This window comes from Orcinus orca, chromosome 1, assembly GCF_937001465.1.
Source record: "Orcinus orca chromosome 1, mOrcOrc1.1, whole genome shotgun sequence".
In the NCBI taxonomy this organism is placed as follows: Eukaryota; Metazoa; Chordata; class Mammalia; order Artiodactyla; family Delphinidae; genus Orcinus; species Orcinus orca.
This window is the reverse complement of record NC_064559.1, coordinates 77,206,526-77,223,377: the sequence shown is the minus strand read 5'-3', so window position 1 is coordinate 77,223,377 and position 16,852 is coordinate 77,206,526.

Sequence of the window (16,852 nt, the reverse complement as noted above, 5' to 3'; positions counted from 1 at the left end):
CATCATTGTGGACGTTCTGCCTCTTTTCCTATGCTTTAAATGCAATTCCAGTCTACCTCCTGAAATGGGTTTCCTGCAATTCTGCCCCGCTTTCAAGTCCTCTTGGCAGCCTTACTTCAATATATTTTTCGATGATAGCTGTCATTTATAACTCTGCAGGTTTGTGAATAACAGTGCCCCTGAGCTCCTTTCTTCAACTCGCTTTCTTGTGAGCTGGCCGCAACACCGCAGGATTGCTTCAGGCCCTAGTGTGGTTCCGGCATGGCACGCTGAGCCTTTGGTTAATTCCTCCTCCTGGTGGGAAATGAGAGTTAAATTTGCCCATCCCGACAGCTCCAGTTAGTCTCTCATTGGTTCTCCCTATTCCTGTTCATTTTCCGCAGAAATTGCAAACTGGGCCAAACAGGACGTTAAAGGAACTGACTCTCGATGTGGGGAGAGTGTTAGTAAAGCGTCTGGAATGTTGCACCCGAGTACAAGGGGACGAAAAATGAGACACTTTTGAACACGTTTGCCGATCACACGGTGTATCATACTCTGGGTTCCACATGCATGTTTTAGCTGAAGGAAGGATCCCTTACCTGGAGAGTTGAGACCCATGGAATGGGTACCATGCAATATGACTTCAAAGGGTCTGCATTTGCTCACCGAATCTCACCAATCCTATCACTGCTGCGTTTATGCCTGTGTACACACGCTTGATTCTCTTTCGGAGACATATAAATCCATAGGTTTTAAGATTTTTACTAGTCAGGTATATTCTTAGGCGTTTAATATGGGGTGTTGAGTCCACTTCGTTGAGCAAGGAGTAGCTCTTGTCTATTACATATTTGGCTTATGGAACGGTATCTGTGCTAATTACAATCTCTGGTTTTATGCAGCACCCCAACTCACCTTTCCCCTTAAGCAAGCATAAGTTGGTTTTCTACATTTGAGACCCTGTTCTGTTTTGTAATTCAGTTCCTTTGTAGCCAAGATTACATTCCGTGTATTAGTGATATCTTATGATGTTTCTTATTCTGTGTGACTTATTTCACTTAGAATCATCGTAACTGAATCCACTCATTATGCTGCTACGGGCCTGATGACATAGATTTCATTGCTGAGGGATATTGCATTGTACGTATGTACCACAACTTCTTTATCCATTTTTCGTTTTCTGCGATATTGAACTTGTACCGTAAACGAGGTTCTTGTAAACAGAGCCGTCCCAAATTTTGGGGTGGCTGTGTCTTTTTGATTTTAATTTCCCTAAGCTATAGGACCATAAGTGGAAGTGCCCTAGGCTCTGTTGCTTTGTTTTTCACATGTTTCAGGAAACAAAATACACTTCTCCAGAGTGGCTGTTGGCAATTTACATCCCGCCCATCAGCATAACAAGGCTCCCAGTTCTCCATGGCCTGTCCTGCCTTTCTCGATTTTACACTATTTTCAGATGGCCCTTTTGACCGGGGGGAAGTGAGACTTCATTGTAGAGCAGATTTCCTTTGCAAGCTTGCTTGGTTGGCCAAAAAGTGCATCATTGTGGACGTTCTGCCTCTTTTCCTATGCTTTAAATGCAATTCCAGTCTACCTCCTGAAATCGGTTTCCTGCAATTCTGCCCCGCTTTCAAGTCCTCTTGGCAGCCTTACTTCAATATATTTTTGGACGATAGCTGTCATTTATAACTCTGCAGGTTTGTGAATGACAGTGCCCCTGAGCTCCTTTCTTCAACTCGCTTTCTTGTGAGCTGACCACAACACCGCAGGATTGCTTCAGGCCCTAGTGTGGTTCCAGCATGGCACGCTGAGCCTTTGGTTAATTCCTCTTCCTGGTGGGAAATGAGAGTTAAATTTGCCCGTCCAGACACCTCCAGCTAGTCTCTCATTGGTTCTCCCTATTCCTGTTCATCGTCCGCAGAAATTGCATACTGGGCCAAACAGGAGGTTAAAGGCACTGACTCTCCAAGTGGGGAGAGTGTTAGTAAAGCGTCTGGAATGTTGCACTCGAGTACCTGGGGACGAAAACTGAGACACATTTGAACACGTTTCCCAATCACACGGTGGATCATACTCTGGGTTCCACATGCATGTTTTAGCTGAAGGAAGAATCCCTTCAACATGGAGAGTTGAGACCCATGGAATGGGTACCATGCAATATGACTTCAAAGGGTTTGCATTTGCTCACCGAACCTCACCAATGCTATCACTGCTTCGCTTCTGCCGCTGTACACACGCTTGATTCTCTTTCGGAGACATATAAATACATAGGTTTTAAGATTCTTACTAGTCAGATATATTCTTAGTCGTTTAATATGGGGTGTTGTGTCCACTTCGTTGAGCAAGGAGTAGTCTTGTCTATTACATATTTGGCTTATGGAATGGTATCTGTGCTAATTTCAATCTCTGGTTTTATGCAGCACCCCAACTCACCTTTCCCCTTAAGCAAGCATAAGTTGGTTTTCTACATTTGAGACCCTGTTCTGTTTTGTAATTCAGTTCCTGTGTAGCCAAGTTTACATTCCATGTATTAGTGATATCTTATGATGTTTCTTTTTCTGTGTGACTTATTTCACTTAGAATCATTGTACCTGAATCTACTCATTATGCTTCTACGGGCCTGATGACACAGATTTCATTGCTGAGCTACATTGCATTGGACGTAAGTACCACAACTTCTTTATCCAATTTTCGCTTTCTGCGATATTGAACTCATACCGTAAACGAGGTTCTTGTAAACAGAGCCGGCCCAAACTTTGGTGTGGCTGTGTCTTTTTGATTTTAATTTCCCTAAGCTATAGGACCATAAGTGGAAGTGCCCTAGGCTCTGTTGCTTTGTTTTTTAGATGTTTCAGGAAACACCATACACTTCTCCAGAGTGGCTGTTGGCAATTTACATCCCGCCCATCAGCATAACAAGGCTCCCAGTTCTCCATGGCCTGTCCTGCCTTCCTGGATTTTACACTTTTTTCAGATGGCCCTTTTGACCAGGGGGCAGTGAGACTTCATTGTAGTGCAGATTTCCTTTGCAAGCTTGCTTGGTTGGCCAAAAAGGGCGTATGCGTTTTTTCCTGAATATATTCAGGAAAAAACGCATACGCCCTTTTTGGCCAAGTGCATCATTGTGGACGTTCTGCCTCTTTTCCTATGCTTTACATGCAATTCCAGTCTACCTCCTGAAATCGGTTTCCTGCAATTCTGCCCCGCCTTCAAGTCCTCTTGGAAGCCTTACTTCAATATATTTTTCGACGATAGCTGTCATTTATAACTCTGCAGGTTTGTGAATGACAGTGCCCCTGAGCTCCTTTCTTCAACTCACTTTCTTGTGAGCTGGCCGCAACACTGCAGGATTGCTTCAGGCCCTAGTGTGGTTCCAGCATGGCACGCTGAGCCTTTGGTTAATTCCTCTTCCTGGTGGGAAATGAGAGTTAAATTTGCCCGTCCAGACACCTCCAGCTAGTCTCTCATTGGTTCTCCCTATTCCTGTTCATTTTCCACAGAAATTGCAAACTGGGCCAAACAGGAGGTTAAAGGAACTGACTCTCGAAGTGGGGAGAGTGTTAGTAAAGCATCTCGAATGTTGCACCCGAGTACCAGGGGACGAAAACTGAGACACATTTGAACACGTTCCCGATCTCATGTTGGATCATACTCTGGGTGCCACATGCATGTTTTAGCTGAAGGAAGAATCCCTTAAACCTGGAGAGTTCAGACCCATGGAATGGGTACCATGCAATATGACTTCAAAGGGTCTGCATTTGCTCACCGAACCTCACCAATCCTATCACTGCTGCGTTTATGCCACTGTACACACGCTTGATTCTCTTTCAGAGACATATAAATCCATAGGTTTTAAGGTTCTTACTAGTCAGGTATATTCTTAGGCATTTAATATGGCGTCTTGAGTCCACTTCGTTGAGCAAGGTGTAGCTCTTGATTATTCCATATTTGGCTTATGGAACGGTATCTGTGTTAATTTCAATCTCTGCTTTTATGCAGCACCCCAACTCACCTTTCCCCTTAAGCAAGCATAAGTTGGTTTTCTACATTTGAGAACCTGTTCTGTTTTGTAATTCAGTTCCTGTGTTGCCAAGTTTACATTCCGTGTAGTAGTGATATCTAATGATGTTTCTTTTTCTCTGTGACTTATTTCACTTAGAATCATTGTACCTGAATCCACTCATTATGCTGCTACGGGCCCGATGACATAGATTTCATTGCTGAGTGATATTGCATTGTACGTAAGTACCACAACTTCTTTATCCATTTTTCGCTTTCTGTGATATTGAACTTGTACCGTAAACGAGGTTCTTGTAAACAGAGCCGTCCCAAACTTTGGGGTGGCTGTGTCTTTTTGATTTTAATTTCCCTAATCTATAGGACCATAAGTGGAAGTGCCCTAGGCTCTGTTGCTTTGTTTTTTAGGTGTTTCAGGAAACACCATACACTTCTCCAGAGTGGCTGTTGGCAATTTACATCCCGCCCATCAGCATAACAAGGCTCCCAGTCCTCCATGGCCTCTCCTGCCTTTCTGGATTTTACACTTTTTAAGATGGCCCTTTTGACCCGGGGGCAGTGAGACTTCATTGTAGTGCAGATTTCCTTTGCAAGCTTGCTTGGTTGGCCAAAAAGGGCGTATGCGTTTTTTCCTGAATATATTCAGGAAAAAACGCATACGCCCTTTTTGGCCAAGTGCATCATTGTGGACGTTCTGCCTCTTTTCCTATGCTTTACATGCAATTCTAGTCTACCTCCTGAAATCGGTTTCCTGTATTCTGCCCCGCTTTCAACTCCTCTTGGCAGCCTTACTTCAATATATTTTTGGACGATAGCTGTCATTTATAACTCTGCAGGTTTGTGAATTACAGTGCCCCTGAGCTCCTTTCTTCAACTCTCTCTCGTGAGCTGGCCGCAACACCGCAGGATTGCTTCAGGCCCTAGTGTGGTTCCGGCATGGGATGCTGAGCCTTTGGTTAATTCCTCTTCCTGGTGGGAAATGAGAGTTAAATTTGCCTGTCCAGACACCTCCAGCTAGTCTCTCATTGGTTCTCCCTATTCCTGTTCATTTTCCCCAGAAATTGCAAACTGGGCCAAACAGGAGGTTAAAGGCCCTGACTCTCCAAGTGAGGAGAGTTTTAGTAAAGCGTCTGGAATGTTGCACCCGAGTACCAGGGGACGAAAACTGAGACACATTTGAACACATTTCCCGATCACATGGTGGATCATACTCTGGGTTCCACATGCATGTTTTAGCTGAAGGAAGAATCCCTTAAACCTGGAGAGTTGAGACCCATGGAATGGGTACCATGCAATATGACTTCAAAGGGTCTGCATTTGCTCACCGGACATCACCAATCCTATCACTGCTGCGTTTATGCCGCTGTACACATGCCTGATTGTCTTTCGGAGACATATAAATCCATAGGTTTTAAGATTCCTACTAGTCAGGTATATTCTTAGGCGTTTAGTATGGGGTGTTGAGTCCACTTCGTTGAGCAAGGAGTAGCTCTTGTTATTACATATTTGGCTTATGGAACGGTATCTGTGTTAATTTCAATCACTGGTTTTATGTAGCACCCCAACTCACCTTTCCCCTTAAGCAAGCATAAGTTGGTTTTCTACATTTGAGACCCTGTTCTGTTTTGTAATTCAGTTTCTGTGTAGCCAAGTTTACATTCCGTGTAGTAGTGATAACTGATGATGTTTCTTTTTCTGTGTGACTTATTTCACTTATTTCACTTAGAATCATCGTACCTGAATCCACTCATTATGCTGCTACGGGCCTGATGAAATAGATTTCTTTGCTGAGTGATATTGCACTGTACGTAAGTAGCACAACTTCTTTATCCATTTTTCACTTTCTGTGATATTTAACTTGTACCGTAAACGAGGTTCTTGTCAACAGAGCCGTCCCAAACTTTGGGGTGGCTGTGTCTTTCTGATTTTAATTTCCCTAAGCTATAGGACCATAACTGGAAGTGCCCAAGGCTCTGTTGCTTTGTTTTTTAGATGTTTTAGGAAACACCATACACTTCTCCAGAGTGGCTGTTGGCAATATACATCCCGCCCATCAGCAAAACAAGGCTCCCAGTTCTCCATGGCCTGTCCTGACTTTCTGGATTTTACACTTTTTTCAGATGGCCCTTTTGACCGGGGGGCAGTGACACTTCATTGTAGTGCAGATTTCCTTTGCAAGCTTGCTTGGTTGGCCAAAAAGTGCGTATGCGTGTTTTCCTGAATATATTCAGGAAAAAACGCATACGCCCTTTTTGGTCAAGTGCATCATTGTGGACGTTCTGCATCTTTTCCTATGCTTACATGCAATTCCAGTCTACCTCCTGAAATCGGTTTCCTGCAATTCTGCCCCGTTTTCAAGTCCTCTTGGCAGCCTTACTTCACTATATTTTTGGACGATAGCTGTCATTTATAACTCTGCAGGATTGTGAATTACAGTGCCCCTGAGCTCCTTTCTTCAACTCGCTTTCTTGTGAGCTGGCCGCAACACCGCAGGATTTCTTCAGGCCCTAGAGTGGTTCCGGCATGGCATTTATCAGTGATAGATATTTTCAACTCTGCAGTTTCGTGAATTTTACTGCCCCTTAGTTCCATTGTTCAACTTGTGTTTATGGGAACTGGCCACAAAGCAGTGGGATTTCCTCAAGCCCTATACTGTTTCCATGGGCAACCCTAGCCTTTGGTCAATTCGTCTTCCTGATTGGAAATTAGAGTGACATGTGCCTTTCTGAACACCTAGGACTTGTCTCTCATTGTTCCTCATCCTTCCGCTTCATCCTCTGGACAAATTCCAAACTGTACGCAACAGGATGTTGACAGTGCTGACATCTCCAAGTGGGGAGACTGTTAGTAAAGACGCTGGAGGGGTGAACCCGAGCACCAGGAGATGAGGAGATGAGATGCCTTTTCCAAACTTTTCCCGATCAGACGGTATACCATACTCTGGATGTGACAGACATGTTTTAGCAGTAGGAAGAGTCCCATTCATGTAAGGAGAACACCAGGGCTTTTTCAAAATCAGTGTCTCCCCGAAACCCAAACTGGGGAGTTTTTTAAGCTACGGCTACACATATGTTCATTAAGGGCCTTGGGAAGTAGGCAGAGTCCAAACTTTAGATGATTGAAGTCTTCAGGGTCAGAAGCACTCACCACCGGCTTCCCTTAGGTTACACTTTAATTGTCATTGATTGATGATGTCAATAAAAATATCTATTCTTTTTCAGATTATTTCCCCTTATAGGTTATTGCAAAATGTTGAGTGTAGTTCCCTGTGCTATACAGTAGTTCCTTGTTGATGGTCTATTTTATACATAGCAGTGTGTATGTGTTAATTCCAAACTGTTAATTTATCCCTCCTCCCACCTTTCCCCTTTGATAATAATAAATTATAAGATTTTATACTTCTCAGAAACAGGGGAGCTGAAAGAGAGGTATCATTTTCAATGGAAAAGCATTTAAAACAAGATTGAAACTTTAACCAAGATTATTAGATGTACATCCTTGGAAAGAAATCACTTCATTTCTCTAATATTGACCTGACAAATAAGACAAACCTTTTCACTGAACTTGCTTATAATAAAGTGATGGAAATATCAAATGGAAGTGTTAGAAACATCTTATTTTACCCGAGCCTTATAAACTGTTCTATGTTAACTACAGTTTGGCTCACACATCTGTTCATTGAAGTTACAATAGTCTCAATTTCTGTTACTGATCCTCCAGAGTGGACCCCAACAAGGGTCCCCCTGCCCAGTGTCATTGGGGCCAACAGATCGAGACTGAGTTTGGTTCACAAGCAAAGGAAACTTTATATTTTGATCAGAGAATGGAGAGGTGAGAGCATGCACTACCCCGTGGGCTGTGGGCTGGGCTGCTGTGTAGAGATCCTGTCAGAGTCAGTGGGAGGGAGGGGGCGGAGCTCTGGAGCGCCGGGTTGGCTGCACCTCAGGCTCTATATCTCGGAGTCTGCACTGGGCCCCAGGAGCTGAGGTGTCGACCCAGCCATTCTGCACTAGGAAATCTGGTCTGAAGTGCCGGGTGTGGAACCTCTGCATGCGGGACCCTAGGAGCACGTGAAATTAGACAAAGCACAAAGGATAAAAAAGGTCAGACTTGACTTTTTTGCCCAGATTCTATTTTTATCTCCCAGGGATTTTTAATGGGCTTTGCTGGGGACAAACCCCTCCTCTGCCTTTTGTCCCGTTCCTCATTCTTGGAGTGCTGAGGGTGCAGACCCTTCTTCTGTAACTGCTGAGTGCTGAGTTGGGAGCCCTCATACCAGGGGACGAGGGTCAGAACTTCTCCCCAGCAGCCTCCAGGTGACGTTGATTGGCCCCAGGACCCCTGCCTCCCTGCTCGTCCGCCTGAGCACCAGCATTGGAAGTGTTATAGATTTTAATGACCTTTAAGGGTCCAGGGAAGAGATGTGCAGAGACGCTGTGGGGGCCGATTTCACCCCACCCCACATTTGTTCGGCCACCTTAGGCTGACCGTTTCTGCCAGCCTAGATGTTCTGACCAGTAGTCTGCTCTTTCTTCAATTAGGCCCCTGAATTAATGTAAAAATAGCACCAGGTGTCAGAGCCCTGCCCGCTCAACTCCCAGACAGTCCAGGGTCAGTGGTGATCAAGGACCATGATGGCCACTGAGTCAACAGCCTTTTGAAGTAAACAGGAGTCCAGCCGGTCTTATTGGCCACCATCATCACGGTGTCTGTAGGCTTTTCTATGGTGACAGTGTGATATACGGTTCCCCCGCCAAGATTATTAGCTCCCCTCTGGGTGCAGTAAGTCCTGCAAGCAGTAGTCTACTCCTTCGGGACACACTATTGTTGTTTTATGAGAGAAACTCCAGGTCAAGTGATGTTCACACGAGTCGACATGGTGCCCTGTTGCCCCTGGTTATCTCTCTGGATGTTGGAGTTGGAGGGCCTCCTCACTCGAGGTCGATGTGCCCACGGAGCGAACTCTGCAACTTCAGGGCATGGTTGGTGATTAGGATCACCACGTGGGGTCCTTTCCCCTTAGGAGGGAGGTGGCCTTTTGGGCTGCTGATTTCCAGGTTTTTAGATACCGCCAGTATCTTGGCCAGATGTGGCAGTGGGCCAAGCCCCTTGGTGACTGTAGTTTATCCTACCTGGATGGCATTCTTGCGTTGTTCCATTTCAAGTGGTCCCAGTTTTTGCACTAATTCTCCAATGGCTTTCACCAGGAATGGAAAGGTCAAAGGGTTTAGCTCAATTAGGGAGTTCCAGGGCAAGGGTCTGAATTGACTGCTCTTTCCATTCTTGAAAGGCCACTTCTGGATTCTGTTCAAAAGGATCATCATCTTTTCCTTTCAGTGTTTCATATAGAGGCCCAGCTAGTAGACTGTATTTAGGGATCCAGAAGCAGCAAACCCTGGCCTCCCCAGGAACCCCTAAGCTGTCTTCTAGTTTTAGAAAGGGGTAAGGCTGCAAATGGTTTCTTCCCTTTCCTGGGATGGGCTTCTCTGACCTTGTGTGAGAATGAAGCCCAGGCAGGTCACCGGAGTCTGTGATATTTGAGCTTTTTCTTGGACTACTTCTATCCTTTATTGGCTTGGTAGTTCAGAGGCCTCCTTAGTAGGGCTGGCGATCAGAATGTCATCTGCATATTGAAGGAGGGTTTCCTTTTCCAGAGGTAGAACTTTTCGGTCTTTAGCTAAGCTTTCCCCAAAGATGGTGTGGGAATTTTTGAACCCTTGGGGCAAGACGGCCCGGAAGTATTGTTTTAGTTGTATGTTGAGTCCTGCCACTCACAAGCCAAAATTTCTTGTGACTCTGGGACTAATGGAATACAAAAGAAGGCATCATTGAAGACTAATACAGAATACCAGTCCTGGTGGTTGGTAGAATGACCAGCAGGGTGTAGGAATCAGGAGCAACTGGAGGTATATCCTCGGTGGCTTCACTGACTGTCCTGACATCCTTTACCAGGTCCCCAGCAGCCCATGGGGCTCTCGTGGTCAGGCCAATCCCAGGATATGGAGCTCTCCTGGGCAGGTACCCCACCCCCAACCCAGCCCACGGGGCTCTCATGGTCAGGCCCCTCCCAGGATACAGAGCTACCCTTGCAGGTACCGTGGCAGGGCTGGGCACACAGGAACCGTGCACATAGCCCTCATTGAAGAGCACCCCCAGCTCACCTGTCGCTCAGAGCTGACACAGAGCACCTCAGAGCAGGACTTGAACTAACAAACAGCAGCTCCGACAGGTCTGTGACCCTGGGCATCACTCTGTGTGGCCTCCCTCCACCTGGTCTTCCAGAGACTTCCACTGCATCCGGGGCAGCAGGCCTCTGTCTCCAACCACCACCCACCCCTCCTCTCCCTGACTCCTGGGTTCCTCTCATTAGGAGAGGGTTTTCTTGAAGTTGTCTCCCACTCATGGGCCAGATAAAATGATTAGAAAACAAGCCAAAGCTGCAGCCCCTTGTCTATCTTGACTCTCAGGAGCCCACACCTGTTCCTTGGACCTGGCCGGTTCAGCAAGTTCCATTTTCTGCAACTGTGAGCCCCTGAGGGGTGATGATTGTCTGACCTGGGCAGACTTACCATGCCGGCCAGCCCTCCCCAGGTGTGCCTGGGTTGAGATCAATATAAATACCACTCCAGGCAGCAAGAGCCCCTGCAGCTGTGCCTGACGCCATTTTCTCTGCCCTGTCAGCAGTCTCGGGGCTGGGCTGGTGGGAGGGAGTGAGAGGCCACAGCTTTGTGGGTGGCCCAGTGTGAGTGGGGCTCTGCTGGACTTTCTGCAGCAGTTGCCAGGCTGCCACCTGCTAAATAAGAGGATGTGTCACCCATACCTGCTGCTGGAATTTCTCCCTGGGCAGAGGTGAGGAAGGAAAAAAGCAGTGGGGGCAGGGACAGGACGGGTATCTCAGGCAGGGAAATGGAAATCTTCCAGAAGAGCACCCAGGGCCAGGACCATCCTGGCTTGCCTGCAGGCACCAAGTCAGCTGGCATGCTGTCACTCGTGTGGCTCCATGGCCCTTCCTCTAGGCTTTCAAGTCCTTGTATATATTCAGGTGTTTTACCTGGGACGGGTGGGAATAGTTCAGCAGCAACTGGCCTGGGGCTCAGCTCACGTTTACTCACAGATGCCTCGGCACGGTGCCCCAGCTTTGCAATGAGGACGCTTGTTGTGTGGGGGCTGCTGGCTGAATGGGAGACGATTCCCCACCACTGACCAACTTCAGAATTGTTTACAACTGGAGCAAGTGCCCTGATACGGTTTTCCTCTGAGTAACTGGTGGGTTCTGTTTTTTTTTTTCTCTTTTTCGTTTTTGGTTCAAGGTAGATTTTATTCCTCTTTTTTGTATTTACAGATATAAGCATGGAAATAATTTATTCATATAAATACATGTATGTGAAGGGAATAATTGTTTTTTCTGTTTTATCTTTTAAATTTTCTTTTTAATTTTGAATTTTATTTTATATTTTTATACAGCAGGTTCTTATTGGTTATCTATTTTATACATATAAATGTTTACATGCCAATCCCAATCTCTCAACTCCTCCCACCCCCACCCACCCAAGAGCTTTCCCCCCTTGTTGTCCATACGATTGTTGTCTACATCTGTTGCTCTATTTATGCCTTGCAAAACGGTTAATCTGTACAGTTTTTCTAGGTTCCACATATATGCATGAATATACAAGATTTGTTTTTCTCTTTCTGACTTACTTCACTCTGTATGACAGTCTCTAGATCCATCGACGTCTCTACAAATGACCCAGTCTCATTCCTTTCATGGCTTAGTAATATTCCATTTTATATATGTACCACATCTTTATGCATTCGTCTGTCTGTGGGCATTTAGGTTGCTTCCCTTACCTCGATATTGTAAATAGTGATGCAATGAACATTGCGGTGAATGTCTCTTTTTGATTTATGGTTTTGTCTGGGTATATGTCCAGTACTGGGATTGCTGTATCATATGGTAATTCTATTATTAGTTTCTTAAGAAACTCCATATTGTTCTCCATAGTGACTGTATCAATTTATATTCCCAACAATAGTGGAAGAGGCTTCCTTTTCTCCACACCCTTTCCAGCATTTGTTGTTTGTAGATTTTCAGATGATGCCCATTCTAACAGGTGTGAGGTGATACCTCATTGTTGAGTCCATTTCATTGAGCAAGGGGTAGGTCTTGTCTATCACATATTTGGCTTATGGAACAGTATCTGTGCTAATTTCAAACTCTGGTTTTATGCAGCACCCCAACTCACCTTTCCCCTTAAGCAAGCATAAGTTGGTTTTCTAAACTTGAGACCCTGTTCTGTTTTGTAATTCAGTTCATGTGTAGCCAAGTTTACATTCCGTGCATTAGTGATACCTTATGATGTTTCTTTTTCTGTGTGACTTATTTCACTTAGAATCATCGTGCCTCAATCCACTCATTATGCTGGTACAGGCCTGGTGACAGATTTCATTGCTGAGTGTTATTCTGTTGTACGTAAGTACCGCAACTTCTTTATCAATTATTTGTTCTCTGGGATATTTAACTTGTACTGTAGAAGAGGTTCCTGTAAACAGAGCCGTCTCAAATTTTGGGGGTGGCTGTGTCTTTTTGATTTTAATTTCCCTAAGCTATAGGACCATAAGTGGAAATGCCTTAGACTCTGTTGCTTTGTTTTTCAGATGTATCAGGAAACACCATACACTTCTCCAGAGTGGCTGTTGGCAATTTACATCCCGCCCATCAGCATAACAAGGCTCCTTTTTTCCCATGGCCTGTCTTGCCTTTCTGGATTTTACACTTTTTTCAGATGGCCCTTTAGACCGGGGGGAAGTGACACTTCATAGTAGTTTGGATTTCCATTGCAAGCTTGCTTGGTTTGCCAAAAAGGGCGTATGTGTTTGTTCCTGAATATATTCAGGAACAAACTCATACGCCCTTTTTTGCCAAGTGCATCACTGTCGATGTTCTGCCTCTTTTCCTATGCTTTAAATGCAAATCCAGTCTGCCTCCTGAAATCGGTTTCCTGAAATTCTGCCCCGCTTTCAAGTCCTCTTCGCAGCCTTACTTCAATATATTTTTGAACGTTATCTGTCATTTATAACTCTGCAGGCTTGTGAATTACAGGGCCCCTGAGCTCCTTTCTTCAACTCGCTTTCTTGTGAGCTGGCCGCAAACCCACAAGACTGCTTCAGGCCCTAATCTGCTTCTGGCAGGGCACGCTGAGCCTTTGGTTAATTCCTCTTCCTGGTGGGAAATGAGTGTTAAATATGCCCATCCAGACACCTACCTCACTCTCAACCCCTTGGTGATGTGGGTCCTCTGGTTTGTGACCACCTTTGCTGGGTTCCTCACGTTTCGATGATGTGGCCCCACTAGTGTGAGGACACTCCTGCCTGGTTCTCATCCACGTGGTTATGTGGACCCCCTGGTGGGAGTCTGTTCCTGGCTGTGTTCCTCACCCTTCTGTGAGGGAGACCCTCTGCTGATAGGTCACTCCTGCATGGCTGGCACACATTGGCTTGGTGAAGTCAGCCGTGTGGTGGCAGTTGGAGCATGCTGCGAATCTCCTCCCACCGGTGATGAGGGCCCTCTTGGGTCAGGCCCTAACTGCTGGGCTCACCAACTTTTCTTAGTGAGCCCAGTGATGCTTTGGCACTCCTCTTAGGATCCCATCTCCATGGGGATGTGGGCCTTCTGCTCTGAGGTCCCAACGGCTGGGTTGTTCACATTTTCATGATGTGGGCTCTCTGGTGTTAGTTCACAGAGGCCTGGATCCCATAGCCTCTGTGCACTTGGCCGCCTGCTGGGAGGTTCCAACTGCTGGATTCCTCACTTTTTTAATTTTTTGGGCCCTCTGTTGTGAGGATCCTCCTGCCTGCCTCACTCCCAGCCCCTTCGTGATGTGTGTCGTCTGGTTTGAGGCCACATGTGCTGGGTTCCTCACCTTTCGATGATGTGGGACCAATGGTCTTAGGAGACTCCTGCCTGGTTCACATCCCCTTGGTGATGTGGGCCCTCTGTTGAGAGTCTGATCCTGGTTGGGTTCCTCACCCATCTGTGAGGTGGGCCGTCTGCTGTGAGGTCACTCCTGCCTGGCTTGCTCACCTCGCCTTGTGGACATGAGCCCTCTGGTGGCACTTGGAGCCTGCTGGGAGCCTCCTCCCCTCGGTGATGAGGGCCCTCTGGCATCAGGCCCTAACTGCTGGGCTCCCCACATTTTGTGATGTGTGCCCAGTGGTGCGAGGACACTCCAGCCAGGTTCACATCCCCACTGGGATGTGGGCCTTCTGCTCTGAGGTCCCAACGCCTGGGTTACTCACAGTTTCATGATGTGGGCTCTCTGCTGTTAGTTCACTCCTGCCTGCATCCCATAGCTTCTGTGCTCTCGGCCACCTGCTGGGAGGTTCCAACTACTGGATTCCTCACCTTTCTTATTCTTTGGGCCCTCTGTTTTTAGGCTACTGCTGCCTGCCTCACTCCCATTCCCTTTGTGATATGTGTCCTCTGATTTGAGGCCACATGTGCTGGGTTCCGCACCTTTCGATGATGTGGCCCCACTGGAGGGAAGACAGTCCTGACTGGTTCCCATCCCCTTGCAGATGTGGGCCCTCAGGTGAGAGTCTGATCCTGGCTGGGTTCCTCACCCTTCTGTGAGGTGGGCCCTCTGCTGTGAGGTCAATCATGCCTGTCTGGCACACGTCACCTTGGCGACGTGGGCCCTCTGGTGGTAGTTGGAGTGTGCTGGGATCCTCCTCCCCTCGGTGATGAGGGCTCTCTTGCCTTAGGCCATAACTGCTGGACTCCCCACATTTTCTGATGTGCGCCAAGTGAGTGAGGACACTCTTGCCAGGTTCCCATCCCCATGGGGATATGGACCTTCTGCTCTGAGGTCAAAACGGCTGGCTTGCTCACAGTACCATGATGTGGGCCCTCTCCTGTGAGTTCACTGCGGCAAGGATCCCTTATCATCGGTGCTCTGAGCCGCCTGCTGGGAGGTTCCAACTGCTGGATTCCTCAACTTTTTTATTCTATGTGCCCTCTGTTGTGAGGCTCCTCCTGCCTGCCTCACTGCCAGCCCCTTGGTGATGACTGTCCTATGGCTTGAGGCCACATGTGCTGCGTTCCTCACCTTTCGATGATGTGGCCCCACTCGTGTGAGGACACTCCTGCCTGGTTCCCATCCCCTTGGTGAGGTGGGCCCTCTGGCGAGAGTCTAATCCTGGCTGGGTTCCTCAACGTTCTGTGAGGTAGGCCCTCTGCTGTGAGGTCACTCCTGCCTGGCTGGCACACATCACCTTGGAGACATGAGCCCTCTGGTGGCAGTTGGAGCGTGCAGGGTGCCTCCTCCTTTTGGTGATGACGGCCCTCTGGCGTCAGGCCCTAACTGCTGGGCTCCCCACATTTTCTGATGTGCGCCCAGTGGTGCGAGGACACTCCAGCCAGGTTCCCATTCCCATGGGGATGTGGGCCTTCTGCGCTGAGGTCCCAACGCCTGGGTTGCTCACAGTTTTATGATGTGGGCCCTCTGCTGTGAGTTCACTGTGGCCTGGATCCCATAGCCTCGGTGTTCTGGGCCGCCTGCTGGAAGGTCTAAATGCTGGAATCCTCATGTTTTTTATATTATGTGCCCTGTGTTGTGAGGCTACTCCTGCCTGCCTCACTCCAAGGCCCTTGGTGATGTGGGTCCTCTGGTTTGAGGACACATGTGCTGGGTTCCTCACCTTAAGATGATGAGGCCCCACTGGTGTGAGGATAATCCTGACTGGTTCCCATCCCCTTTGTGATGTGGGCCCTCTGGTGAGAGTCTGATCCTGGCTGGGTTCCTCACCCATCTGTGAGGTGGGCCCTCTACTACCAGGTAACTCTTGCCTGGCTTGCTCACCTCGCCTTGTTGACATGAGCCCTCTGGTGGCACTTGGACCCTGCTGGGAGCCTCCTCACCTCTGTGATGAGGGCCCTCTGACGTCAGGCCCTAACTGCTGGGCTCCCCAACTTTTCTTAGTGAGCCCAGTGATGCTAGGACACTCCTCTTAGGTTCCCATCTCCACGGGGATGTGGGCTTTCTGCTCTGAGGTTCCAACAGCTGGGTTGATCACAATTTCATGATGTGGGCTCTCTGGTGTTAGTTCACTGTGGCCTGGATCCCATAGCCTCTGTGCTCTTGGCCGCCTGCTGGGAGGTTCCAACTGCTCGATTCCTCAACTTTTGTATTCTATGGGTCCTGTGTTGTGATGCTCCTCCTGCCTGCCTCACTCGCAACCCCTTCGTGATGTGGGTCTTTTGGTTTGAGGCCACATGTGCTGGGTTCCGCAACTTTCAATGATGTGGCCCCACTGGTGTGAGGACACTCCTGCCTGGTTCCCATCCCCTTGGTGATGTGGGCCTTCTGGTGACAGTCTTATCCTGGCTGGGTTCCTCACTCTTCTGTGAGGTAGGCCCTCTGCTGTGAGGTCAATCCTGCCTGACTTGCACACATCACCTTGGCGACGTGGGCCCTTTGTTGGCACATGGAACCTGCTGGGAGCCTCCTGCCCTCGGTGATGACGGCCCTCTAGCATCAGGCTCTAACTGCTGGGCTCCCCACGTTTTCTGATGTGAGCCCAGTGATGCCAGGACACTCCTGTCAGGTTCCCATCCCCATGGGGATGTGGGCTTTCTGCTCTGAGGTCTCAACGCCTGGGTTGCTCACAGTTTCATGATGTGGGCTCTCTGCTGTTAGTTCACTCCTGCCTGCATCCCATAGCTTCTGTGCTCTCGGCCACCTGCTGGGAGGTTCCAAATCCTGGATTCCTCACCTTTTTTATTCTTTGGGCCCTCTCTTTTTAGGCTACTCCTACCTGCCTTACTCCCATCCCCTTTGTGATGTATGTCCTCTGATAT